At 47.9% G+C, this 26750-nt stretch overlaps 2 protein-coding genes and 1 pseudogene across 4 annotated transcripts in view; 1 reads left to right on the top strand and 2 right to left on the bottom strand.

The window, feature by feature from the left end:
- Positions 1-3698, bottom strand: part of LOC116586733 (WAS/WASL-interacting protein family member 3-like) — a 31798-nt gene extending 28100 nt beyond the window's left edge. Inside the window, exon 1 of the transcript XR_004284125.1 lies at positions 3688-3698. The gene's annotated coding sequence lies outside the window, so the exon portion shown is untranslated. The remainder of the gene's footprint in view (positions 1-3687) is intronic.
- WWC1 (WW and C2 domain containing 1) overlaps positions 1-26750 on the top strand; it is a 151093-nt gene that overhangs the window by 5962 nt on the left and 118381 nt on the right. The gene's annotated exons all lie outside the window — the stretch shown is intronic.
- LOC116587418 lies at positions 12801-12901 on the bottom strand (annotated as a pseudogene).

Genomic DNA, 26750 nt, shown 5'->3' with positions numbered 1-26750 from the left:
TGCCTAGCCAAACTGACCTGATTCTCCAATCCCCCGGGATCCCAGGTAGCTGTGAAACACTGCTCTTTTGAAGAGAAGAGAATCAGGTTGCCTTAGTTACTGGGAGGGTTGTAACAGCAAGCTCAGGTGCACATAAGGAGAGAACAGTGCTCAAATACGTCTGAGTTGGAAGGTGGCCGGCATGTTACTGCAGACCTTCCTGAACTGGAAGAAGCCTTAGTCAAGTTATGGTGGCATTTCCAGGGTTTGCCAAGTGAGGGGCAGTTGGCTGTCCATGCTGACTGTCAGGAGCTCTCTCGGGCCATCTCTCTCTCTCCTCCAGGCAGTGAGGACCTGCAACCCCCAGCACCCAGAGGGGGGCTCTGGACAAGAAAAATCCACTTCTTTTGGAGAAATGGCTGGGCTGACATCTCCTGGGGCTTCCACTTGGGCAGGGCTGAGGGCTGATTCTGGGCTGAGCGTGTGTGAAAAATTCACACGGCCTGTGTCTTCCAGCACGGGCAGGGCCAGTCGGTAGCAAACCCTGCCACAGAACAGCGAGAAGCTCTGCTTGCTGCTGACAAGCTTCTCGGGCTGCCTTGAATCCCTGTTTCAGAGTGAGATAAAAGAAGAGAAAACTTAGAAACTGGATACAGTGGTGTTTTGTTATTCAACCTTCACCAGCAGGCCATTAAGCCTCCAGCTCCTGAGCAGAAAACCTCTTGCCAAAATAATGGGGGGAGATTGAGGCGGGGACAGGCGTTCACTGTTGCCGTGTTGGGAGCACACAACATTTTCTAAAGATGCTGGATGGGGGGGGGGCGGTGGAGTCGAGAGAGTGGGGAGGAGTGGAAAAATGGACAAGTGTGGTGGGTCACATTCTCCAGTCCTCCCCCCTTCCCCGCCCCCCCGCAGTTGCCTCCTCAATGCTTCTACCCATGACATCTCACCGTTGGGAAGAAATGGGATCTTTCAGTTTCAAATGTCTGCCAAAGAAAAAGGACCCAGGCTTAAGTTCTCGCTCAATGGTCAGCCAGAAAAAAAAAAAAAAAAAAAAATGAAGCTGCATCAAGATTAGGGACACCTTTGTTGCCTTTTTTCTTCCCCTGCTCCATTCATCACTCTCTGGCAGCCGGGACACCAGGCCAACGGCAGCTGCTGACTTTCCCCAGCCGGCTGCCTGCTGTTGCTGGGCCTGGTTCTGTAGCAGCCCAGCTGTCCCCATGCTGGCTTTCTCCCCGCCCAGTGGCGGTTGCTTGTTTGATTGGTCACTGGGGCAGCCCTTCCGATCCACTGACTGGTGCCTGACTTGGAAGGATGAAATAGCAAGATACAGGCATCAGGTGGCTTCTAGGATGAGGTGACCTTGGGACAGCCTTCTGATCTTGCATCTGTTGTGGCTTTTCTTAGATAGTTAGGGCTCTGTAAGCATTTCACTTCGTATTCCAGGAATTTCCTCCCAAGTGCATGGCTTGTCTTTTTACTGCTAACAAGGCAAACAGTAACTGGTTTTAACGTTGGCGATAATGAAGATAATAATAGTTCGATGTAATCGTCTCTATCCAGTACCTGCCGTGCGGCAAGCTCTGTTGCTCATTGTAGATTCCTGGCATTTTGCAAATAGGGAAACTGGGACTAAGAATGGGCAAATGACAAGCTCAAGGTCAGGCAGGTAGAAAGGCAGAGTTGGAATCTGAATCGAGGTCCATCTGATTTCAAAGCCTTCCTCTTGGCATGAGGGCACTCTCAGTAAATTCAGAGAGAGGAAGGGAAGAGAGAGAGGGAAGCATAAGGAAAAGGAACTTTTTAACGACAGAGGAATCAACAGAAACACACCTATTAGTGTAGTGTTCACTGTGGAGAAACACGATTGTGTGCTTGCAGCCAAATACGGGTCTGACAATTCCACACTATTCCCTGCAATTGATAATGTCTTCATAAAGATCTTCGCAGGGCACCAGACCAAGTTCTGGCTCTCTCGTTACACATAGTCAGTGACCTCAAATTAGTTTCTTTTCCTCAGAGTAGGACCTCCCTACACCCAAGGATGACATGACACCAGACTCGGCAAGTCTTATCCCAGTGCCAAGTGCACATCAGTCTTTCTGATGGCACCTGTTCCTGGTGAGGCGCATTTGCCCTCCTGTATATCAGTAGGGGAAGTGGAACGATCATTTCTTCCTTGGCAACTCCAGTGTCTTCTGGTAGGCCAGGGCTCATTCTGGGCCACGTGGACATCAGAGCTTGCAAACCACCTTGGCAGCACTCGTTAGATAAATAAGTCAATAAATTCTACCCCCCACCCCACCCCCAGTCTTATCGGAGACAAGCCCTTCTTTGGAATTTCTGGAGCGGAGTGACTCTTGCAGGCGAGCTGGCACCGGAGCTGAGTGTGAAGCAAGGGTAATGAATCGCGGTTGTCAAGGCAGAACTGAAAAGGCTGCTGCAGAAACTGGAGGTATCTGGAATTCATCTGTGACTCCTTGATACCATGTCTCCTCACTCCAGAAGTCCTTCCTTCCCCTCCACCCCCCGCCTCCGGAACTGCCGGAGAGCCGTTTGAGGACCCAAGCTGCTGATTTTAGTGTGGTGGTGGTGCAGAAGGGCCTTGGTACTTATCACGACCCACCCAGCCGGGGCTGGCCACTCATCCAGCAGGTATTTATTGAGTGCCTACTGGGCTTCAGGCTCCGTCGCCAGGGCTGAGATCAGAGCAAAGTCCCTGCGGCAGCAGGGTGCACCCTTGGGTGAGGGAGAAGGGCAAACAGTGAAACAGATAAGTTACATTACAGCTGGGGGGCTTGGTGTTCTCCGAAATTCTTTTACCCATCTTGGGAAGGTGGAGGGACAGACCCATCTGCTGCCCCTGTTGGCGTTTGTGGTGTGAACTTAAGATTTGGACCTGGGAGACATTTGTGCCTTCGGCAGGGTGTTGCCAAGAGCCTGTCAGGATGAACTGGGCACTGCGCTAGGAATTGGGAATGCAGGGGTGAGACACAACAGTCCGTCTGCGACTTGTAATATTTACTACAAATGAGTAAGTCAAGCTATGCAGATAGAGTTAGAAATGCCAGGCTCTCTGGACCTTGGTTTTCCTTCCTCCCCTGTTTTCAACTGGACTCATTTAATCATTCAAAAATATTTATTGAGTGCCTGGAAGTGGGTAGGGTGTCTGTAATATGCCAGAAGTTATTCCAGCACTGGGGACTTGGGAGTGACAGGACCAACAGAAATCCTGTCCTCGTGGAGCTTACACTTTAGAGCAGAGGTTGCCAAACTTGGGGAAGCATCAGAACCAGCCGGAGGGCTTGTTAAATCCCACTCCCACTCCCTGCCACCGGCGCCTGGTTTGTGTCCGTAGGACTGCTGTGGGGCCTGGAAATTTGCGTGTTGAACCTGTCCCCAGGTGTTGCTGCTGGTCCTTGCCCTGCACCGCTCCTGGCAGTCGATTCATTGAATCCTCACAGTAGCCTGGAAGAGGACTGTATTATTCCTGTTTCACAGACAGGGAAACCGAGGAAAGCGGCTGAGGATACCTGGCCCTCATTCTTACGCCAAGAGAGCGAGAGAAAGTGGTTTCGGGAGCAAGCGCTGTCCCTGCACGGCTGTGATGGCATGAGCGTACCCTTGTCCTAGTTCTTCGGCTATCCTGAAGCCCAGCGGTGGCAAAATCTGTAGGGGTCCCCCCTCCATTGTGAAAGAAAGCACAGGGAAGCAGGAAGTCTGAAGGGATTCTGGAAGCCAGAGGGACCTCTCTTTACATCCGAATGTATAGAATCTCTGTATCGGTACTCAGGAGAGGATCAGAGGGAACCCTCCTCTCTGTTTCTCACTGGCGCTGAGCCAGGACATCCATGCCCAGCTGCTCTGCCGAGAGAGAGGGTTGCCGGGCTCCCTCACCCCTTGGAACTTTCAGACCCTCCTGTCCCCATCCGACCTCAGCTCTAGGGAGTACAGGGGAGGTGTGTGGAAGAGGCAAGTCCCTCTCTGGATTCTCGCTGAATCCTCACAATTTTGAGGGAGCCAATGTCCATTCTTGGTCCCCTTGACCACAGTTTGGATTTTATATCCCATCCTTGTCAGTGGCTAGTTCTATGAGCTTGGTTACGTTACTTAAACCTTCGTGAGTCTTCATGTCTTCACTGGCAAATGAGAATACGTTAGAGTGTACCTCATAGGGTTGCACAAAACCGAATTAGAGGTGTCTCATTATATTTAAGTTCTAAACTTAAGTAACTATAACTATTCTCTGGGTAGTTCTACAAGCAGCAAGTAAGGCCTCCTCGGTACATTTTATTATTATTATTATTATTATTTTTAAAATTTTATTTATTTGGGCACCAGGGTGGCTCAGGTGGTTGAGCATCTGCTTTTGGCTCAGGTCATGATCTCCAAGTCCTGGGATCGAGCCCCACGGGAGGTTCCCAGCTTAGCAAGGAGGCTGTTTCTCCCTCTGCCTCTCCCCTGCTTGTGCTCTCTCTGTCTCTCAAATGAATAAATAAAATGTTTTTTAAAATAAATTTTGTTTATTCATTTGAGAGACAGAGCACAAGCAGAGAGGAGGGGAAGAGGGAGAGGGAGAAGCAGGCTCCCCACTGAGCAGAGAGCCTGATGTGGGACTCTGAGATCATGAGCCAAAGGCAGACATTTAACAAGCTAAGCCACCCAGATGCCCCTCCTCAGTACATTTTATAGCTTTATCGGTCACTATATAATTACTGCTCAATTCATATATTTTGAGTACCAGAGTTCTTGGGCATAAACCATATTCTTCCTGTTTCTCTGGGAGAACTGATCATACTTTAGCGATAAACATCATCCAGTAAACAATGACTTTTGCTAGAGGGGACTACTGAAAGGTATCTTAACAGCTCAAGGAGTTTCAAAAGGAGCCTGAGTGCTTTATTTCCATCGCTGACATAAAACAAACATTTGCCAGCTAGCTGCATTGGAGACCCTGGGTATTTTTTTTAGCTTCCTTACTGGTCACCCAGCCCAGGTTCTCAAAATGTGGTCCCAGACTAGCATATCAGCTTCTCCTGGGAACCCATTAGAAACACAGATTCTCAAAAAAAAAAAAAAAAAAAAAAGGAAAGAAAGATAGAAACAGATTCTTGGGGCACCTGGGTGGTTCAGTCGGTTAAGTGTCTGCCTTAGGCTCAGGTCAGGCTCCCAGGGTCCTGGGATGAAGCCCCACATTGGGCTCCCTGTTCAGCAGGGAGTCTGCTTCTCCTTCTCGGCAGCTCCCCTTGCCTGTGCTCTCTTGCTTACTCGCTCTCTCTCTCTCATAAAGAAAGAAAATCTTAAAAAGAAAAGAAAAAGCAAAAAAGAGAAATGCAGATACTCACATTCCACCTACTGGATCCAAAACTTGACTCTACTGCCCCTCAGTCTCAGATCAACTGGCCAAATGTTTGCAGCCAGAATGACCTAAGATATTTTGTTAGTGATCACAGGGAGAAACTGACCAGATTTTTTTTTTTTTAAGATTTTATTTATTTATTTGACAGACAGAGATCACAAGTAGGCAGAGAGGCAGGCAGAGAGAGAGAGAGAGGGAAGCAGGCGCCCTGCTGAGCAGGGAGCCCGATGTGGGACTCGATTCCAGGACCCTGAGATCATGACCTGAGCCTAAGGCAGCGGCTTAACCCACTGAGCCACCCAGGTGCCCTGAAACTGACCAGATTTAAAGAACTCTCTGAGCACTGGCAGGTGGGGCCAGTTGAAATGGTCTTCATTGGCTTATGACTATTTTAGTATCATCCTCAGACTTGTATTGTGTAAGATAGACCCTCATTCACACTTTCACCAGACCCGACCATTGCTTGACATCCCACATCGAGCTTCAGCTCACAAATGAAGGTTAGAAAGGCCCTCCCCATGTGCTTTGCCTGGGCCCCATGGCATCTTACACTGTAGTAGAACAGCATGGCCCCCTCCCTGCGTGTTCTCCATTCAGGGTGGTTGGGTAGCCTGGTGGCTGGCACACAGTAGGAATGCACGAGTCAGGGAATGAATGCTCCCAAGTTGGGAGTTTTAGATTCTGCTTCTGGTCAGAGCAACAAGTCATTTGCCTTCCCTGAGCCATAGCCTCCATTGCTCTACCGTGGGGGAGTAATAACCTTTGGTCCCCTTTCTGCAACAGAGGATAGGAGGTTGTGTTTGGACCTGGGGGACAAAAGGATCAGTCAGTGATTCTCAAGTTCAACTGCACATTGGTCTCACAGGAGGAGAGTGCTAAAAATACCCATGTCTGGCCCACTCCCAGACATTCTGGTTTAATTGGACTGCGGTATGGCCTGGGCACGGGACTTCCAGGGTAGAGCCAGATTGGAGAACCGTGACTGTAGGTAGATAATGGTCTTACAAACACTTGCAAGGTTTCAGTGAGATTATATGAAAGTACCTCCTAGAAGGTTTTAAAAATAAAGATTTCTACAGTTCTATATAGAAAAATTGAGATGATCTAGGAAATATTTAAAAAGCAGTTGTGGTAGGGGAGAAGTAGATCTTTGGGGGATGTCAGTCACCTTGCTGTACCTGCCTTGTGATTTCTTTCCTGGAGTGTTAAGGATCAGAGAGATTTAAGCTCATCTTTACTTTAATGTGAAAATCTTTAAATTCCCATTGCAGCAGTAATGCTTTTGAACAAATTGGTCTAAGCTACTGCGGAGTTGCAGTCTTGGGGGTTGGGCCCCCAGTGCTGCTTCTGTCTGACCTCAGCAGAACCCCGTCTGGATTTCATGCACACATCTGTGTCCTTGAAACTCCAAGAGAGTGGGGCGTGCAGACATTGTCACCATATAGATCATAGCCTGTGGGTAAGAACTAATAATAGCTAGCATTTATTAAGACCTTAGACTGTGCCAAGATCTGGGCTGTGGGCTTTGAATGCATTATCCAATTTAATTCTCCTAGCAGCCCAGTGAAGTAAGAACGATACCATCTCCATTCTGCTGATGGGGAAAGTGATGCGTAGGGTGTTGAAAACTTGCCCACGATTGTAAGCTAGTAAGTAGCAGAACTGGGATTCAGATTCAGTCTGCCCACCCCAAAATGCATGTTCTTCACGATCGCGTAGGTCAGGCAAGGCTGTCAGGGAGAGCAACACTGACTTCATCCTGGTCATTCAGACCAGAGCCCCTTTCAATATGGTGATTCCTGCACTGGTCACTTTTTCCAGTTGCTCGGGGTCTGTTTGGAGAGGCCAGGCTTTCGTGTTTGCTCTACTCCTGTTCTAGCAGATGTCCCTTTTCAGGAAGCAGGGTGAGTGAGCTGTTTTTCAGAGTACAATAGGTTTTTTTCAAAATCCACCCCCCAGGGATGAACGTCCTCAACCAAATTTCTCGGTCCATGGCGGTGATCAGCATCTCCGCTTTACCCTCCTTACGGGCTGTGTTCAAGAAGTCTCCATCTCTTACTACTTTGGCACCAAAGACTTAGCAAGAATCAAGTTCCTCTTGGACTCTTGGTGTCTGCCCAGCGTATGGGCTTCGTCTGCAGCACTCTTGCTTGCCAACTAGAACATCCTGTAGGATGTTTGTTTTGGGGTCCCTAGAAGTCATTTGGGGCATCTCAGGCCCGAAGTGGCTCTAACTGGGCATGAACTACCTTCCAATTCTATTGCACTTGGTTAGAACTGAAACAAAAGAATGTCATTACCTTTGTGTATTTGGTTCCTGGTGGGAACTGTACTAGGAACGGAATCCCATAGTGAATAAAGGCTAACATCGCCCCTCGTGGAACTTAACAGCCAAATAATAAAAACATAAACATAATTACAGATCATGAAAATGAAAAAGATGCTGTATTAGAAAATAAGTCCTTGTGAATGACACCAGAGGTCAAGGCATAAAGTTGTAAAGTTCCAGAATTTGAAAAACTGGGTTTGCTGTGAACTTTAGATAAGATGCATTTGTAATGATCACTCGTCTCCCTCTTCATACAGGGCTTCTTAATTCCGGTGAGTAGATTGTGGTCCTCCCTGTAGTGGCCACCAACAGGGTTTCTTCTCTCCTTGGGCCAAGGAGCCACATTTCCCCTGAGTCCGGCATCATCTGCTGACTGCATACATCTGAACTGCCGGAGTGGCTCAAATGCGTATTTCCAGGCCCAGCCCCCGTCAGCATAATCAGAACCCATGGATTATGTGGACCCAGCCCCGATATGTGTGTGAAAGGCACCCTCAAGTGATTTTGATGCCCTCTTAAGTTTGAGAGCCCCTGAACCCAACCAGGACTAGAATCCCTTTGGCCTCTGCCCCAACCTGGCCTGCTTCTTGGGCCTCCTATCGAGGAAATCTCTTCCTTCTTCCAGACCTCTGTGCATTCTTCTCCAGTGTGCTCTGGCATTCCCTCTCCAAGAATAAATGTTCAGCCTTTTGTGCTCCCACCCCACACCCCTCCCTCTGAAGAACACAGAGGAATTCCATAGCCACTGGCTCCGCAGCCCCCACTCATGCTCCAACACTGGACATCCTCCTCCTCCTCCCAACTCCTCCTCTGACCGCAGTTCCACAAAGGTCACAGGAGCCCCACGGTGAGCTCTGACCTCCCTGTACCACCTGACAACACGGCGGACCCTCCTCCTTTCCTGGTGTCTTTGTTTAATTTTTGTTTATTTTGTAGAGATGTAATTGACTTGTAAGTTTAGTTTTAGGTGTACAGCTAATGATTCAGTATTTGTATATATTGCAAAATGATCATCACAGTAAGTCCAGTTAATATCCCTCAATACCTAGAGTATTTTTTTTCTTTTGTGACAAGACCTTGTACTGTCTGCTGTTAGCAGTTTTCAAGTATGCAATGCAGTATTGTGAACTGTGGTCACCATGTTGTATATCCCATCTCCAGGCTTACACATCTCCAGGACTTATTTATTTTGTTAACTGGAAGTTTGTACCTTTTGTCCCCTTTCACTCATTTTGCCCATCACACCTCCTGCCTCTGGCAGCCACCAGCGTGTTCTCTATCTGTGAGCTTGTTTTGTCTTATTTTTGGATCCCACATATGAGATCATATCGTATTTGTCTTTCTCTATCTTATTTCACTTAGCATAATGCCCTCAAGGTCCATCCATGTTAACATAAGATTTCATTTTTCTTCATGGTAGGTCTGTTCCATTATATATACACACCACATTCCCTTTACCCATTCATTCATCAGCGGCCACTTAGGCTGTTTCCATTATCTCGACTGTTGTAAATGAGGCTTCTGTGAGTATGGGGTGCAGATATATTTTTGAATCAGTGTTTTCATTTCCTTCAATGTTACCCAGAAGTGAGATTGCTAGGTCATATGGTAGTTTTGTTTTTAATTTTTTGAGGAACCCACATACTGTTTTTTGATTTTTCAAGATTTTATTTATTTGAGGGTGCCTGAGTGGCTCAGTGGGTTAATAAGCCTCTGCCTTTGGCTCAGGTCATGATCTTAAGAGTCCTGGGATCAACGCCCACATCAGAATCTCTGCTCAGTGGGGAGCCTGCTCCCCCCCCCTTCTCTGCCTGCCTCTCTGCCTACTTGTGACCTCTCTCTCTGTCAAATAAATAAATAAAATCTAAAAAAAAAAAAAAAGATTTTATTTATTTGATACAAAGAGAGAGTGATCGAGCATGAGCACACCAGCAGGGGGAGCAGCAGAGGAAGAAGCAGGCTACCTGCAGAGCAAGGAGGCTGATGTGGGCCTTGATCCCAGGACCCTGGGATCATGACCTGAGCCTCAGGCAGATGCTTAACCAGCTGAGCCCCCCAGGTGCCCCCATACTGTTGCTCCTAGTGCCTGCACCAGCTTACATTCCCTCCAGCAGTGGACGGGCCTCTGGTAATGGATGGTGTTGACCCTCTTCTATTGGCGGTCACTCTGTTCCAGGACAGGGAGAGCATTTTGCGGTCTCACCTCCCATTGCTCTTCCCTGGTAGTGTCCCGTGACCCCATACTTCTTGCTACCTTCTCTCCAGCGAAACCTGAAGGGCCCATTACTAGTTTCTTGCTGGACATCATTTCTGGGTCCAGATACACACTGTACTCAACTACAGAATTAAACCTGAATCCAGTCCTGGGTTCAACAGCTTTGCCTTTTCTGCCATTCCCATGAGAAGATCCCCCTATAATGACTAAAACATGCCTGGTTCAACTTCTAAAGATCCAAAAGGTGTGCAGCAAAACGTAGGTATTCCTCCCTCCGGTACCCATGGGCCCAGTTCCCCCACTACACACAGGCCACCATCCTCTGAATCCCTCCCTGCCCCTGTCTGGCTGCCAAGTTCTGCCACCCTTTCTTTTACAGGCTCGGACACCTGCTTCCTTTTCTGTTTATTCCTACTGAGGCTTGTTTGAAAATAGAGGCCAAACTAGAGGCCTCTCCCTTCTGGCCAAGCTGTGGCCTGCTTTCAGATCGGTCTTGCATAATCCAGTGCTGACCGCCCCTCTCACACTCTGGTCACCCCACCCCCAAGTTTGCGGAGGGACAACCTTCTGAGCCTGACCATCAAAGCTCCTCAAAGCTGGTCCTGCCTCATTTTCTATGTCTCTCATGCTTTGCCCCACTTTCCTCATTAATAAGATGGGGGTAATAGTAGTATTGACCTCCTCCTATTTTTAAAGATATTTTTTTACAAAAAATCTTTCCCATGCATCTTTTGGTATCTTTTACATGTGGGCATATAATTTTAAACTGACAGGGAAATTACAAAAATGTAAGAAATTTCCATATACCCTTTACCCAGATTTACCGATTTTTACGTGTTGCCCGTGTAGCTTATAGTCTCTCATTTTGTGTGTGAGTATGTGAGTCTAGATATGTATGCCTATGTATACAGACATATGTAATTATGTGAAACCATGACGTATATAAACCGTTTAAGAGTAAGTTAGTTATAGGGGTACCTGGGTGGTTCAGTTGGTTAAGCTCCCAACTCCTGATTTCAGCTCAGATCTTGAGCCCAACGTTGGGCTCCATGCTGGGCACAGAGCCTGCTTTAAAGAAAAAGCTGGTTATGACTTTTTTTTTAAGTTGTTTATTACTCTTAAGTTGGTCATCATGTCTCTTTGCCACTAAATATGTCCGTGTTTGTCTGTATATGTGTATATAAGAAACAAAACATGTTCTTACATAACTACACTACGTCCAGTTTTAATAAGCTTCTGTTAAACTATTTAAATACTTTGCAGAGTGCCCCGCAGCGTGTAGGTGCCAGTCGCCGTTGCTGTGGTTCGTAAGCTCTCTTGATCAGTCCTCTGTGTGTGGTCCACCTGGGTCAGTGGCAGTCCCGAAACAGGCAGAGCCTTTATGCCGTTCTCCCAGCGTGGGCCCGGTTCCCAGCCCCAGCGGTATCTGTGGGAGCCCCGCGTCCCTCCCAGGCCACAGGGATGCTGCCTGCTCCACGAGGCCTTCCCTCATCCACCATCTCCCGCCCGGCTCCCGCCCGGAAGGGATCTACTTTAAGTCCAGTCTCTTCTAGTCCAAAGCAGGGAAAACCCATATCAGATGGCTCTGGGAGGAAGAAGCTGCTGTGAGCTTAGATTTCACAGGAATCTAAGGAAGGGAATAGAGGCCCGCACTGCTGGGCAAGTGGGACTGCAGCTGGAGGCCACCAGAGGTTTCTGCTACCTCCCGACACCTGCAAACAGCAGATCTAAAATGTGTTCATGAATTCACAGTCAGTTCTGCCTCTAACTTGCCGTGTAAACTTGGGCAAGCTGCTTAATCTCTTCAACCCCCGTGTCCTTGCTTCTTACAAATAAGGCTAAAAGAATAGCCCAGATTTTATTGAGTGCTAAGTGCTGCACTAATTGTCTTATATTTACTCAACCAACTGTCTAAGGGAGGTGCTCTAACTCTCCCCATCTACAGAGGAGGAAGTGGGGGCATGGAGGACCTAAGTTAGTTGCCCAAGGTCACACGGCTAGAAGGTGGCCAGGCTGGGATTCAGTCTCAGGCTTCTGGCTCCAGAGCGTCCGCTCTTAAATGAGCACCCATTCCAAAGGGTTCTTGGGAGAACTGCAGCATGAATGCTTCGACGCAAGGCACCTAGCAGACAGCAGGGCTCAGACTAAGGACTCACAAATGCTAACAGCTTAGACAATATCAGAGCTCTAGGGGACCCTTATCCCCACCATGGCCCCAGCCTGTCTCATAACCCTCCAGCCCAGCTGTTAACCACAGTTAACTCAGTGGCCAAAAATTTAGTGCTGATTTGGAAAATTACAGAGCTGACCTTGAATTGGGCTCACCTGGTACTGGAAACCAGACTCAGGGATCCTGTGGTACCAACCACAGCAGCTGCCTGCCCAGAGAGTCTGTGGGCAGTTGGCCATCCCTAGATCATCCTTTCTCAGAACTTCTGAGTCGATTGTTCTGATTCTGTGGCAGTGAGTAGGACTCAGTGGTTCCTGTATCTGAGCGCATGCTTGATTCAGAGCCCTCCTCTGGCCTCGTCCCCGTGTGGCAGACTCCCACTCATTAGGGTGACCCCTACCCTCTCGCTGCTGGAAGTGTGGGCTGTGGACCAGCACAGCAGCACTGCCTGGGATCCCGCTTGTTAAGACTGCAGGATCTCAGGCGCCTGGGTGGCTCTTGGGTTCAGCCTCTGCCTTCGGCTCAGGTCATGATCTCAGGGTCCTAGGATGGAGCCCCACATTCAGCTCTCTGCTCAGCGGGGAGCCTGCTTCCCCCTCTCTCTGCCTGCCTCTCTGCCTACTTGTGGTCTTTCTCTCTGTCAAATAAATAAATAAAATCTTAAAAAAAAAAAAAAAAAAAGAACGCAGGATCTCAGACTCCACCCCAGGCCCACTGAATCAGAAACTGGTTTTGGCTTTTTGTTTTTCATATGGAATGCTTCACAAATGTGTGTATCTGCCTTGCACAGAGGCCATGCTAACTCTGGATCGTTCCGATTTTAGTGTATGTGCTGCCGAAGCGAGCGGCAGACTGCATTTTAGCAAGATCCTGGTGGTCCTTAAGCATGTTGATGTTCGAGTAGCACTAGCTAGACCATTCAGTAGGGCTTACTACTTCACAGCCCTGGTTTTTCTGTTTGTTTTAATTTTTTGTTTTTGTTCTGTGGCTGACTGCCTCTTACTAAGCTCTGATGTTGAGCACACCACGTATTTGTAATATCAGTAAACACTGGATTATTACAGTCAGTCCTAAACAGCATCAGGGGAAAAGAGTTTCTCAGCCCGCTCCCAGAGCTCCACATGGAATAAGGGAATGAAGCTGGATGGGTGTGAAGGTCAGTTCAAAGGAGATCACCCTGCCAAGAAAAGGCAGGTCGGGAGACTAGCATATTCAGCGGCTGGGCCAGAGCAGAAGGGGGCTGTGTGGGAAGTCCCCAGGGTGGCAGAACATGGCCCTTGGGGACATGGGGCTGTTGGAAGGTGGAAAGTCTTAGGAGGGTAGTGCCTCTGACTCTAACACATAATAGGGAGGTGGCCCAGCAGGCAGTGGGCAGAGATCACAAAGCCCTCAGGGAACAGTAGCAAGAGCAAGACAGGGAGGCGTAGGGTCCTTGGGAAGGTCCCCCCATAAGCTTCCCAGGCAGGGGCTTGAGCCAGTGAAATAAATGGCTGGATTAGCTCCGGGTAGGGAAAAATAGTGCCATGAGGGTGCCAGCAGAAACAGTGCCGATGGCCTGGGTGGAGGAGCCACAGTGGCTGGTGGAGCCAGAGTCCTCACCTGCAGCCCCGGGTCCAAGCCAGGAGGAGCCTTTAGGGGGTGCTACTGGGGTATCAGAGACCAGACTCCCAATGGAGCACCCAGGATGGAGGGGCAGGGAGCCAGTCACGGGCAATAGAGGTCTGTAAGACGTCCGTAGACTGCCTTGCCTTTCCCGACACGAGGTTGGCAAGGAGGTGTGGCCAGATTCCAGAAGGCTTACCCCTCACTGCTCGCTGGGCCCTGGTTCACCTGTGGACAGCCTTTTGGCTAAAGTGTGGACCTTGCCCCGACACCTTCCTGAGATAAGGCCCACCGTCATCCCATGGAACACAGTGACAGCCGTCCACGTGAGTGGAGTTCCTCACACCCTGCTGGGGTTCGCTTTCGGTTTGTTTGACGTTGGTCATGTCTGTCTGTGTAAAAGGACTGAAGAACGAATCATTAGTGAGCTGTCCAAAGTCCCTTTGGGAACATTCCAGGAAAATAAACCAATATTCCATTAAAGCCACAAGTGGCTTTTTTTTTGTTGTTTTTCCCGTTCCTTCAAAGCAGGGTTTCTCAGAGTGTGGTCCGTAGACCTCCTGCCTTTGACTCCCCCAAGGAGCCCACAGAACAGATTCCTGGGCCCCCACCTGAAATACACTGAATCCGAACCTCAGCGGGGGCTTCCAGGATGCTGCATCTTTATTGGATTTGATTTATTGGAATCTAATCTTAAATATACCTTAAGCTTGAAACCCTCTCCTCCCCGCGCCAGGAAGCGCTCTCCTTGCTTTCCATGAACCGAGTGTGTGCCCTGCCTGCTGATTCTCCCTCTGAGCCCTGCTGCCCATCTGCCCTCCTCTGGCTTAAAGACCTCCTCTTGAGGGAGCCTGCTTTGTCCCAGCTTGAGTAAGGGCAGCTGCTGTGCACCTTTTCCCCCATGCATCCCCCAGGGGCCATCCTCCTTTTCAAGTCCATGTTCTCCACTGAATGGGGTAGTGTCCTATCAGCCGCCTGGGCCCAGCATTGCCTCTTGCACACAACTGTACCAGTAAACAAGCGGATGGATGCTCCCAAAGTCACCTGAGAGGCGACAGGAAAGTCCCGGAATAAAGGTTGATGATGATAGATGCTTCCTGGTGAGAATCTGTCACGTCCTGACTCTTTTGGTCAGTCTGAAGTCCTAAGTCAGGTTTTGGACCCAGAGAGCCAGTGTTGGACCAGAGAGCTCCCAGGGCTCTGAGTGTCTGGGGACACCGCCCACCTGTATGGGGCGGAGGCGTCTCCTGTGGGAGCCGAGCTCTCTGTCTGCCGCTCAGGAAGTCTCCTGATGTGGAGAAAAAGACTCAAGGATGGTGTGCCAGCCCCGGCCCAACCCCACACCCAGGGCCGCTAGAATGTGCAAGTCTTCACCTTGTCACGAGGCATTAAAAAATAGAGCTTTGGCACCATGGAACTCCCATGAGTCCTTTCCCCCCGAGTTTCTCAGCGTTTGCTACCGTGGTTTTCTGCGCAAGGCTCTGTATTGCTGTTTGCCAAACTGGTAACTGTTGACCCAGTGGGAATCCTATGGCCTGTCTTCGTCGCATGAGTGAAGGGAGAGCCAGCTGTCTGTGGTCTAAGAATGCTGCCCATCACCCATCTCTGAAAAACAAGCTGCAGTTCCTTACTCTTCACTGGATTACCACAAAACCTGCTTTAGGAGTCCAGGGTCCCTCCTCTGAGCTTGCCTGCTTATCTGTGTGCATGGCATGGGCAGGGAGGTGGGGGCACCTGGAGGGACTCTGGGGTTAGCCCAGATTGCTGTGACCTCGGGGGACCTCAGCACAGGAGACAGCTGACCTCTTGATGCATGAGGTCGGGGTGAGGGCAGTCTGCTCTCAATCCAAAGTGGGGCCAGAACCTTCCTTGGTTCTTTGAAGAGAAAGGAGTGGCTGAATTGGAGGGGCAGGGCCAAGCCCCTGAGGGCTCAGCATGCAGCAGGCCCTCAGCAAATGCGGCTTGAGTTGAGTTGGTAAAAGGGAAGCGTCCAGTTGTCGTTGATGTGGGGTGTGTCAGAATCTTCAGGCGTTTGCTATAATGTCATGAGGGAATCAGGTATTAGAAGATCATAGTTAATTACTGAGTTTCTTTTGTGCATTTTTTATAAGGATATTATTTCTCAATCTATTCCCTTTCTTTTCTTATCTCCCCAGATTACACTCAATTTGTTTCTAGGAGGAAGGCAGTGCTGTGCATTATTTGGTCAGGATTTTTATTCAAAGATAATAAAGTTCAAAAATCCCTCTGGATGCTGATGAAACTTCCTAGAGGTTGTGACAGTCACCATGTACCAAGCCATTGTACATGCATTCACTATTTCGCTTGTCCTCACCTTCCGGATGAGGCCGCTGAGGCCCAGAGAGAGCAGGGATACAGGGAACTTATCAGCGTCACACAGCAAGTTGGCACGAGGTTGGGTTTCCATCCAGGGCTCAGTGCTCATCACTGCCGCATGGTCTCCTGGAGGTCGTTGGCTCGCGCTGATGTAACATTGCTAACACTCTTTGAGTTCTCCACCGATTCTCAGAGGGTTTTGTGTATGTGTCCTGATTTGAGAATTAGTTAAGCTCTTGCACTCTCCAGGGTGCAGCGACTGGAATCCAGGCGCTGGAGGAAGTTCCTTGCCTCCTTCCTTAAAGTCCACGGGCAGCCAGATCCCACAGACCCTGCTCTGCAGGGCAGTAAGGACAGGAGGTGTTGCCCAGCGGTTGGTGGGCAGCATGGACGGAGATTGTGGAGGGGGTGGGGTCGTGATGACCCACGGGGCACGTGATCCCCCGTCAGCTCTCACACCCGGGCCCTCTCCGTGCCACAGCCTCCTCTCCTAGTTCCCTCTTTGGCCCCTGCCCTCTTAGAGTCTTAGCTGTTTGGAAAATTGAACACAGAGGTCTTTTCAGAAAGAGTCTTGTTTTCCAGTATTCCCAGTGTCCTTACTCAGTGGAGAGAGAGACAGACAGAAGCAGGATTGCGTGGGAAGGAGAGGCAAGTGTATGGGAACCATTGAGATGCAATTGCTAATGACTCCTGGAATTTGTGTCCTAAACGTCCAACTTGCATGCAGGGGTGCTGCCCGCCTTTGTGAGTGGCTAGGCCTCACTGAATGATGTGTTATCAGAATGGTACCATAGCCTTCCGACGGCTCGAAGATCCTGGTGTTAAGAGGACACGGCCATGAGGAGATGGAGAGACCTTTCTACACAGCATGATTTAGCTTTCATTATATAACCCCTGGGCCTGCTGGCCCTTTGTTCCTGTTCTCTTTGACAAAGGATTTTTTTTTTTAAAACTTTCTGATTAGAAACCAGTAGTGTAAGCCTGCTAATCACCTCTTTTGTCTTGGCATGTGAACCAGGGAAAGGCCGTAGCATTTAATCTGTTTGTAAGGGCCCTCTCAGTTCCAGAAGTTCAGAAAAGTCGTCGTGCCCCCCTGCCCACTTAAAAAAATTATTTAGGGTCATTTCTACTGTGATTATCATTATAAACATTTGGAGATGTATTGCTTTTTAGTTTACTTTTTGAAACATTAGTTTACTTTTTAAATCATGTATTTTGGGGGTGCCTGGGTGGCTCGGTTGATTTAGTATCTGCCTTCGGCTCAGGTTGCGATCCTGGAGTCCCAGGATCAAGCCCCATGTCAGGCTCCCTGCTCAGTGGAGAGTCTGCTTATTCCTCTGCCCCTCCCTCTTCTCTGTCAAGTAAATAAAATCTTAAAAAAAAAAAAACATGTGTTTTTGATTGGGTAAAATATACATAAGATTTACCATGTGAACCATAGTAAGCATCCAGTTCTGTGGTGTTAAGCACATTTACTCTGCTATGCGACTATTACCACTGTCCATCTCCAGAACTCTTCCCATCTTGTAAAACTGAAACTCCTCTTTTTTTTTTCTTAATTTTAAGATTTTATTTAGGTTTTTTTAACACAGCAAGACTGACACAACAAGAGAGGAAACACAATTAGAGGGAGAGGGAGAGGGAGAACAGGCTTCCCTGCAGAGCAGAGAGCCTGATGCGGGGCTCCATCCCAGGACCCCGGGATCATGACCTGAGCTGAAGGAGGATGCTTAACCCACTGAGCCCCCCAGGCGCCCCAAACTGTGCCTCATTAAACTCTCTGCTCCTCGTTTGCCTCTCTGTAGCCCACGGTGGCCACCATTCTACTTGCTGTTTCTACCAGTTTGACTGCTCGGGCGACTTCATATGAATGGACTCCCACGGTATTTGTCTTCTTGTGACTGATCTGTTTCACTCAGCGTGACGCCCTCCAGGTTCATCCATGGTGTCCCATGAGGCAGAATTTCTTTCCTTCTTTGAGGCTGACTTGTATTCCATTGTATGTAGATGCCATGTTCTGTTTATCACTTCCCATTCACGGCCGGGGTTGCCCTCCCGGTTAGACTGTCATGAATAGCGAAGCTCCAGACACAGGTGTACGAATATCTCTTCCCGTACTTGCCTTTAAATCTTTTGGCTTTATTCCCAGGGGTGGAATTTCTGGATCATATGGCATTTCCACTTCGAATTTTTTGAGGAGTCACTGCACTCTTTCCCACAGTGGCTGTACCATTTAAACCCACAGCAGCAGGGTGCAGACCTTCCCTTTTCCCCGCCCCTTCACCAACACGTTTGTGATTTTCTGGGTAGGTGTATAGTAGCCATCCGAATGAGTGTGAAATGGCATCCCGTGGTTTGGATTTGCATTCCCCTGATAATAAGCAGTGTGGAGCATCTACACAGATATTCTTAAAAAATCTAATTCCTCAGGGCACCTGTGTGGCTCAGCTGGTTAAGCGTCTGCCTTCAGCTCAGGTCATGATCCCAGAGTCTGGGATCAAGGCCCTGCATCAGGCTAGTGGGGGGGTCTGCTTCTCACTCTGACTCTCCCCCTTCTCATGCTCTCTCCTTCTCTCTCTCAAATAAATATAATCTTTTAAAAAAAATAAAAAATCATCATGTCCTTTCAAATAGAGAGAGGTAGTAAAATGTATGTTCAAGGAGTTGAGTCCTAGAAGCCACACTGCCTGGGTTTATTGCGAGTCCCACTCCTTACTGACTTTTGTTACCTGGGTCCACTGCAAGACTTCTCTGTGCTTCAGTTTCTCATCTGTGAAATGGGAGCGCATGAAAACAGATCCCACAAGCCTACTGGGAAGACTCAGGGCATTAATCCCGTTATGTCTTGTAGAATACTTGCTATGGATGGGCCGACGGCTTTGCGTCATTACTCTTAGTGGACAGGGTTGAATCTGCTGCCTTCCATCAGCCAGGGATAGTTTTCTTCTCTCCCAACTCTTTTTCAAGTAGGGGTGTTTGAGGTGAGATGGTGGCTAGAATCTGGTGGCTTTTCACATCCCAAGGGTGGGCACGTCAGGGGGAAGAAGAACCGTGGCAGCCTTTGATACCGTCCTGAAACCTGACAGAATCTGGTTTGGAGAGTGAGTGTTTGCAGAGCTGGTAATTGGTAGGGAAGTGGGACTGGGCCTGGCCATCTAGTGGAAAGGAAGCTGCTGTGGTTCCTCAACCAGTAGGCTTTACAGCAAGTACCCATCTGGAGGAGGAATAACTCCTAATGCCTTAAAGGAAGACAGCTAAGGTTTGTGTTGCTACCCGTATGACCATAGGGCCTGAGTAACTGTTCCCAGGCCTGCATTGCCTGTGTCCCCTGTGTCTCAGTGTCTGAGCCTCCATATAGTGCCCCATCTGTAGAGCATTAGCCTAGTTCCAGAGAGATCAGGGTTTGCTTTCCCTGAGGTAAATTCCAGGCATGCCAGGAGAAGCCTGGGGTTACAGCTTTCCCTCTGCTTCCCAGAGCACATCTCTGACTTGGTACCCTCAGGGGAAGATGTCCTGGCAAAGTCATCCTCATTCCTGATCCTTCCCTAAAGCCTAACCCAATTTCCTTAGCCAAACAAGAGGAGCAGACTCACTGAAGGAAGGGAGAGCTTCCCTTCTCCTGCCTTCACCTGGTTAACCATCTTTTCCAAGCCCAGCTTGAAACATCATTTCCTCAAGAAGTCATTCCCTGACTCCCCAGATGGGGCCAGGTTCGGTATTTATATACGCTCGTAGAGCAGTATTCTTTTCCTTTAAGTCAGTTGTTCGATGATAATTAGCTAATTAGATCTCATGTGTTTTCTGTTTAATGTCAGCCTAGGACTCTTCTAGACAGCCGTTCTCAAAGTGTGGTCCCTGGCGGTCCTGGAGATTCTCAGAGGGGGTCTGCAAAGTCAAAACGTCATGATAATACTAAGAAGTCATTTGCCTTTTTTATGTTGTGTCTATCATGAGAAGACTGGAGTTTCTAGAGGCTACATGACATGTGGTTTTGCAACAGGCTGATGCAAATACATCTCTTAGGACTCAGCTGTCTGTTAAGCCATACATTAAAGTTTTGCAAAAATATAAAGTAATGTGACTCTTCTCACCAATTTTTTTGGAGGGGACTTAGAAAAACATTTAAGTATAAAAGCACTCAAATTATAAATCTTTTATACAGTAAAATGTTTTTAAATTTATATTAAATTTATAAATATAAAATTATATTTAATTATAAGCATGTGGGTGTTAACATGCGATGGGATTACTGTTTTTATTTTCAAAGAAATTAATAAATATTTTCAAATTTTTTCTGTTTTGATTCCTAGTATGGTGAATATTGATAAAGAAAACACACATAGGGGCGCCTGGGTGGCTCAGTGGGTTAAGCCTCTGCCTTCGACTCAGGTCATGATCTCAGGGTCCTGGGATCGAGTCCCGCATCAGGCTCTCTGCTCAGCAGGGAGCCTGCTTCCTTCTCTCTCTCTCTGCCTGCCTCTCAGTGTACTTGTAATTTCTCTCTGTCAAATAAATAAATAAAATCTTTAAAAAAAAAAAAAAAGAAAGAAAGAAAACACACATAAACAGAACCTCTTTGGTGTCCTCAGGTTTTAAGATAGTGAAGGGGACCTAAGACCAGCGGGTTTGAGAACTGCTACCCTAATCATGAGTCAGTAACCTCTTTCTATGAAGATCTAGATGGTAAATATTTTAGGTTTTGTGGATGATACCACCTGTCCTAGCCACTCAAATTTAGAGCACAAAGGCTGTCATAGATAATATGGAGACAAATAGGCATGGCTTGTCCCACTGAAAACTATGTTTACAGAAGCATGCGCGGCATGCGTTTGGCCTGCAGGCCGTAGTTTGCCATCCTCTGCTCCAGACGATAAGCTACAGGTCAGGAACCCCATCTAATTGGTTAATTACTTTATCCCCAGTACCTACCCCCTGGTCTGGTCTACTTAGTAGGTATTCAGCACTTTCAGCAGTTTAGCTGCTGGCAGCACAAGTCAGAATGTATAAAAAACAGTGGTTTAGCTTCAAGATTTTTTTTTTTTAAGATTTTATTCATTTATTTGACAGAGAAAGTTAGAGAGCACAAGGAGGCAGAGCAGCAGACGGAGAGGGGGAAGCAGCTCCCCACTGAGCAAGGAGCCCAATACGGAGCCTGATCCCAGGACCCTGGGATCATGACCTGAGCCAAAGGCAGGCTTAACCCACTGAGCCACTCAGGTGCCCCCAAAGGCAGACTCTTAACGACTGAGCCACCCAGTGGCCCCTTAACTTCAAGATTTAACTTTACTTCTTTATCACATTAAAAAAAAAAAATCACAAGACAGGCCAGTCAGGGTTGGAGCAGTAGCTGCACGGTCACCAGGGACCCAGGTTCCTTCAGCATCTCTGCTCCACCATTCTTAGCACGTTTCTTCAATCGTTATACTCACATGGCTCCAACAAAGCTTAAAAAGGCTCAAGGGAATAAAGTTAATCTGCCAATAAATTAACTGCCATCATGACAAGAATTTTTTTTTTTAAAGATTTTATTTTTTTTTTGAAAGAGCACAAACAGGGAGGAGAGAGAGAAGCAGGCTTCCCGCTGAGCAGGTCCTGGATCCCAGGACCCCGAGATCACGACCCAGGCTGAAAGATGACATGTAACCGACTGAGCCAACCAGGCGCCCCACAACAAAAGTTTTTTTTGTTTTGTTTTTTAAAAGATTTTATTTATTTATTTGACAGAGATCACAAGTAGGCAGAGAGGCAGGCAGAGAGAGAGGAAGGGAAGCAGGCTCCCCGCTGAGCAGAGAGCCCGACGCGGGGCTCGATCCCAGGACCTTGAGATCATGACCCGAGCCGAAGGCAGAGGCTTAACCGACTGAGCCACCCAGGCGCCCCACAACAAAAGTTTTTAAAGAAAGAACACAAAATCCAGATTCTCACGGGCTCAGTCTTCCCCATGTGCAGCACAGACTAGAAAAGGTACTTAAACATAGGAGGAAAGACAGCAGAGACAAACCCAGAGATGGCAGATGACGGAATTAGCAGAAAAATGACCTTAAAGTAGCATAGGTATGTTTAGGATTCAAAGGAGAATACACCAGTAGAGAAATGGAACCAAATAAAAATTCTGGATGAAAACTATAGTAGTTGAAGTGAAAAATCCAGGAGGGGGATCGAATGGTAGATTGGATGTTGTAGGAAAACGGGGGCACTGAACATGAAGTCGGGGCAATAGACACTATGCAAACGGGGCCCAGAGAGAACAGCGGAGAGAGAGAAGGTCAGAAACTCAGCAATCTGTGGGACATTCAGCAGTCTAAGAAATGTGTATTTGGATTCTTCAAAGGAAAGAGAGTGAGACAGAAATTGAGGAAGTAAATATATTGGAAGACGTAATGACAGAAAAGTTCCATGGTCGATGAAAATTAACCCACAGACCGTTGAAGGTCAGCCCCCACACAGGAGAATCGTGGGAAGAATCCCACCTAGACAAATCATAATCAAATTGCTGAAAACTAAAGACAAAAGAGAAAACCCTGGGGCACCTGGTGGCTCAGTGGGTTAAGCCTCTGCCTTCGGCTGGGGCCATGATCTCAGGGTCCTGGGATCGAGCCCTGCATGGGGCTCTCTGCTCAGCGGGGCGCTTCCCCCCACCTCTGCTTGCCTCTCTGCCTACTTGTGATCTCCGTCTGTCAAATAAATAAAATCTTAAAAAAAAGAGAAAACCCTTAAAATCAGGCAGCAAATAAATATGCACAACATAACAGGAGAACAATGAGCCCTGTTACTGTCTTCTCATCAGAAACAAAGCCCCCCAAATTGAATTATATCTCTACAGTGCTAAGCCAGGGGGTTGGGGGACCGTCACTCTGCAATGCTATATCCAATGGAAAAAGTCCTTTAAAGATGAGGGTCAAATCAAGATATTTTCAGATAAAAGCTGGGAGAGATTCTCACCAGCAGACTTACACAAAAAGAAATGTCAAAAGAAATTCTTCAGGCTGAAAGAAAAGGATATCAGATGGACACTTGGATCTCCATGGGAAATTAAGAGCCCCGGAAATATAAATGACTTTAACGTTTTTCTTCATTTCTTTAAAAGATAATTGTTTAAAGCAAACATAATAGTGTATTGTGGATGATTTCTCTAGAGTAGGAAAAAAGAAACAGACAAGACAAATAGAAAACAACTGGCAAGTTTGTAGACTCTAATCCAGATATATTAATAATTTATTAAGAGTAAATTGGGGCGCCTGGGTGGCTCAGTGGGTTAAGCCGCTGCCTTCGGCTCAGGTCATGATTTCAGGGTCCTGGGATCGAGTCCCGCATCGGGCTCTCTGCTCAGCAGGAAGCCTGCTTCCTCCTCTCTCTCTCTCTGCCTGCCTCTCTGTCTACCTGTGATCTCTCTCTGTCAAATAAATAAATTAAAAATCTTTAAAAAAAAAAAAAAAGAGTAAATAGATTAACAGTCTAGTTAAAAGGTAGGTACTGGGGGCACCTGGGTGGCTCAGTGGGTTAAAGCCTCTGCCTTCAGCTCAGGTCATGATCCCAGGGTCTTGGGATCAAGCCCCGCAATCGGGCTCTCTGCTCAGCGGGGAGCCTGCTTCCTCTTCTCTCCCTGCCTGCCTCTCTGACTTCTTGTGATCTCTATCAAATAAATAAATAAAATCTTTAAAAAAAAAAAAAAAGGTAGATACTGTCAGGTTGGGGAGGGAAAAGGCAAAAATGTATAAACTGCCTCTGAGAGATTCCCTTTAAATATAAATACACAGCTAGGCTAAAAGTAAAAGGATGAAAAAGGATGGGAAAATACCAATCAATAGAAAATAAATGGCTGTAATAACAAAACACAAAATATACCAAAAACAAGAGTATTACCAGATACAGAGTCAGAGGTCTTGTTTATAATGGATCAGTTCCTCAAAAAGATCCTGAATGTGTGTACACCTAATAGCAGAGTTCAAACTACGGGAGTGAGGGACTGGATCCAGTGGAGCTGGTTTTCCAGCTTTTTGCAAGGGGAAGGCTTCCTCATTCTAGGCCTGATTTTCTTGAGTCAGTGATGAGGACAGAGGTGGGCAGAAGCAAGCTGGACTCCATGGCCTCATTCTGTGCTCAGCGTTGTGAGCAGTGGTGTCCTTCCTGTGCCTCTCAGAAGGCAGGCCCTGGGGCTCTGTGACAGGAGCCCTTATATGGAGCTCCCACAAGGCAGTCCACCTCTTCTTGCTACAGAGCATTTTCTGGAATCTGCCGCTCTCACGTGAAATGCCAGCCAGCTCATGGGGGTGTAGTTCCTGAGGCTGGAGGCAGCTGGGGTCTTGGAGTGATGGGCATGGTCAGTGTTGGTCACTGGGAACTCTAAGTGTCCCAGGACACAGGATAAGGTGGCCACGTCCATCCTGAGGCAGACTCCTGCCATTCCGATGCAACAAGGGGCTGTGTCAGCATCTGGTAGGACGGGGGGAAGGGGTTACGGGAATCTTAAAGCAGTGAGGAAAAGTTGCCTGGATGAGGGAGGAGGAGGAGGTTCTCGGCTGGGGTGTGCCTGCTTGGCAAAGACCTGCATTGTTTTCGTGCTGTCCCATTTTCTGACAATTCCCGCAACGATTGCTTGCTTGCTTACTTGCTTCCTTCCTTTCCAAACTTTTAAAAAATTCTGGTTAAATCCATCTAACAAAATGGACGATCCTAAGCATTTTTAAGCGTCCAGTTCCGTGGTGTCAAGCGCATTCACATTGCCGTGCACCCGTTACCCTCATTGATCTCCAGAACTCTTCTCTTCTTGCAAAACCCAAACGCTGTCCCCAATTAACTCTAACTCCTCATCCGCCTCTCCCTCAGCCCCGGCAACCACCGTTCTACTTTCTAGGAATTTGACTCCTATAGGTATTTCATGTAAGCGCAATTATACGGCACTTGTCTTTCTGGGACTGGCTTATTTCAGTTAGCGTCATGTCCTCAAGGTTCACCCATGTCGCAGCTCATGTCGGAATGTCCTTTTTTTTTTTTTTTAAAGATTTTATTTATTTGACAGACAGAGATCACAAGGAGGCAGAGAGGCAGGCAGAGAGAGAGAGGAGGAGGGCTCTCTGCTCGGCAGGGAGCCCGATGTGGGGCTCGATTCCAGGACCCCGGGATCATGACCTGAGCCAAAGGCAGAGGCCTTAACCCACTGAGCCACCCAGGCGGCCCCAGAATGTCCTTTTTAAAGGCAGAATAATATTCCATGGTAAGGATACACCACCTCTTGTTTCTCTATCTGTTGGTGGACACCAGCGTTGCTTCTGCCTTTCGGCTCTTGCAAATAATGCTCCAGTGACGGTGAGGGTATAGCAGTGATTCCTTCCTGTTCTGTTTTGTTTCAAGGTGATGAGGTGGATGTGGGGATAGAATTTAGTGGTTCGGGACACTGACGTGACAAAAACATGCCTCTGAGATTGTTTATCCTTATAAATCTGCATTTTTGAGGGAACAGCTGTCAAGATTTTTTTCAGTGGTTGAGGTCTTTTAAAGTCTGCCGCACTCCTCTGCCAATCCTTTGTCCTTTGTGTCCCCGTGGTGACCCACTGAGTTAAGGTCTCATTTCTGGCATTGGCCACCTTAATCGCCCCTGGCTAACAGAGTAGCCAGACTCCCAAGATGATTTTCCAGCTACGCGTGTTGCAAGTCCTGTTGGAATTTCCTTCCATCGGGCTTTCCAGAGTAAATTGCTCTTCTTCTCGGAAACTGGTCATGGTTCTCCAATACCCCAAATTTCTGAGCTTGACTCAGGGCCCCACCGGCCTTCCTAGGTCCTTCTTCCTCTCCGCCCTCCTCTCCTTCCTTCCACTTCTGCGTTTATCCATTGGTTCATTGGTTCACCCCGTGTCCTATATTTTTGTATTTGTTTCTGACATGCGTGTCTAGTATTGACTCATTCAAATGGTGTGTTAAAGGGCCCAGCACAAAGTTAATGCTAGACGGTTTTAAAAGAGTTTTTACCTTCTGGGGTCTCATGAGCTCTCCACTGACAACCTTATGTGATAAAGCCTTTCTTACCCAGTTGACAAGTTGGGAAATGGAGCTTTCGAGTGCAGAGAAATAGGTTTGTAATTGGTCCTTAGGTCAAATTCAGACTCAGAGCCAGGGTGTTGCTCTGGGTGACATTATGGCTTTGTGAGACCCCAGGAAGCTGGAGGCAGCAAGATTAAATGCTCAGGGTCTCTGGATGTCTCTCTCTCTCTCTCTCTCTTTTTCTCTCTCCAAGTAAAGATGAGGCCTTGCTGGGGCTGTATTTGATTGAAGAACAATGAAAGGCCAGTGCTTGTCGATGGTCCCTAACAAAAGCCCAAGTGTCAAATGACATACTATAGCATCAGATTGGCTCCTTTCCCAACTCTGGAAGGATAGATGATGATAATACAAGCTCACGTTGGACGGAGCATGCTTCTTTCTTTATAGGGAATCCAGGAGCAAGAAAAAAGCCTTGTCAGAGTATGTTGCATTCCTGCTGACAAAACTTCTCAACGCTTGGCTGGATCAGCCCGGAAGTCGAAGCAAAGCGGGGCGGGTGTGGACTCCTTCCTCCAGTGCGCAACCCACGGAAGTGCTGAGGCCGAGGAGGACAGCAGTGGGGGCAGAAGCACCTGCAGAGGACTGAAGGACTTGCTCAGGTCACTCAGCTAAGAGCTGAACCGGGCCTCCCACCGTGGAGGAATCCAGGGTCCCTGCTTCTTCTAGCGTATCATACAGTCAGCATTTAACACCTATCTTCTACTTGAAGGCTGTGTAG

This window comes from Mustela erminea, chromosome 3 (assembly GCF_009829155.1).
Source record: "Mustela erminea isolate mMusErm1 chromosome 3, mMusErm1.Pri, whole genome shotgun sequence".
NCBI lineage: Eukaryota > Metazoa > Chordata > Mammalia > Carnivora > Mustelidae > Mustela > Mustela erminea.
The sequence above is the reverse complement of the archived record's forward strand: the minus strand, read 5'-3'. Positions and strand labels throughout refer to the sequence as shown.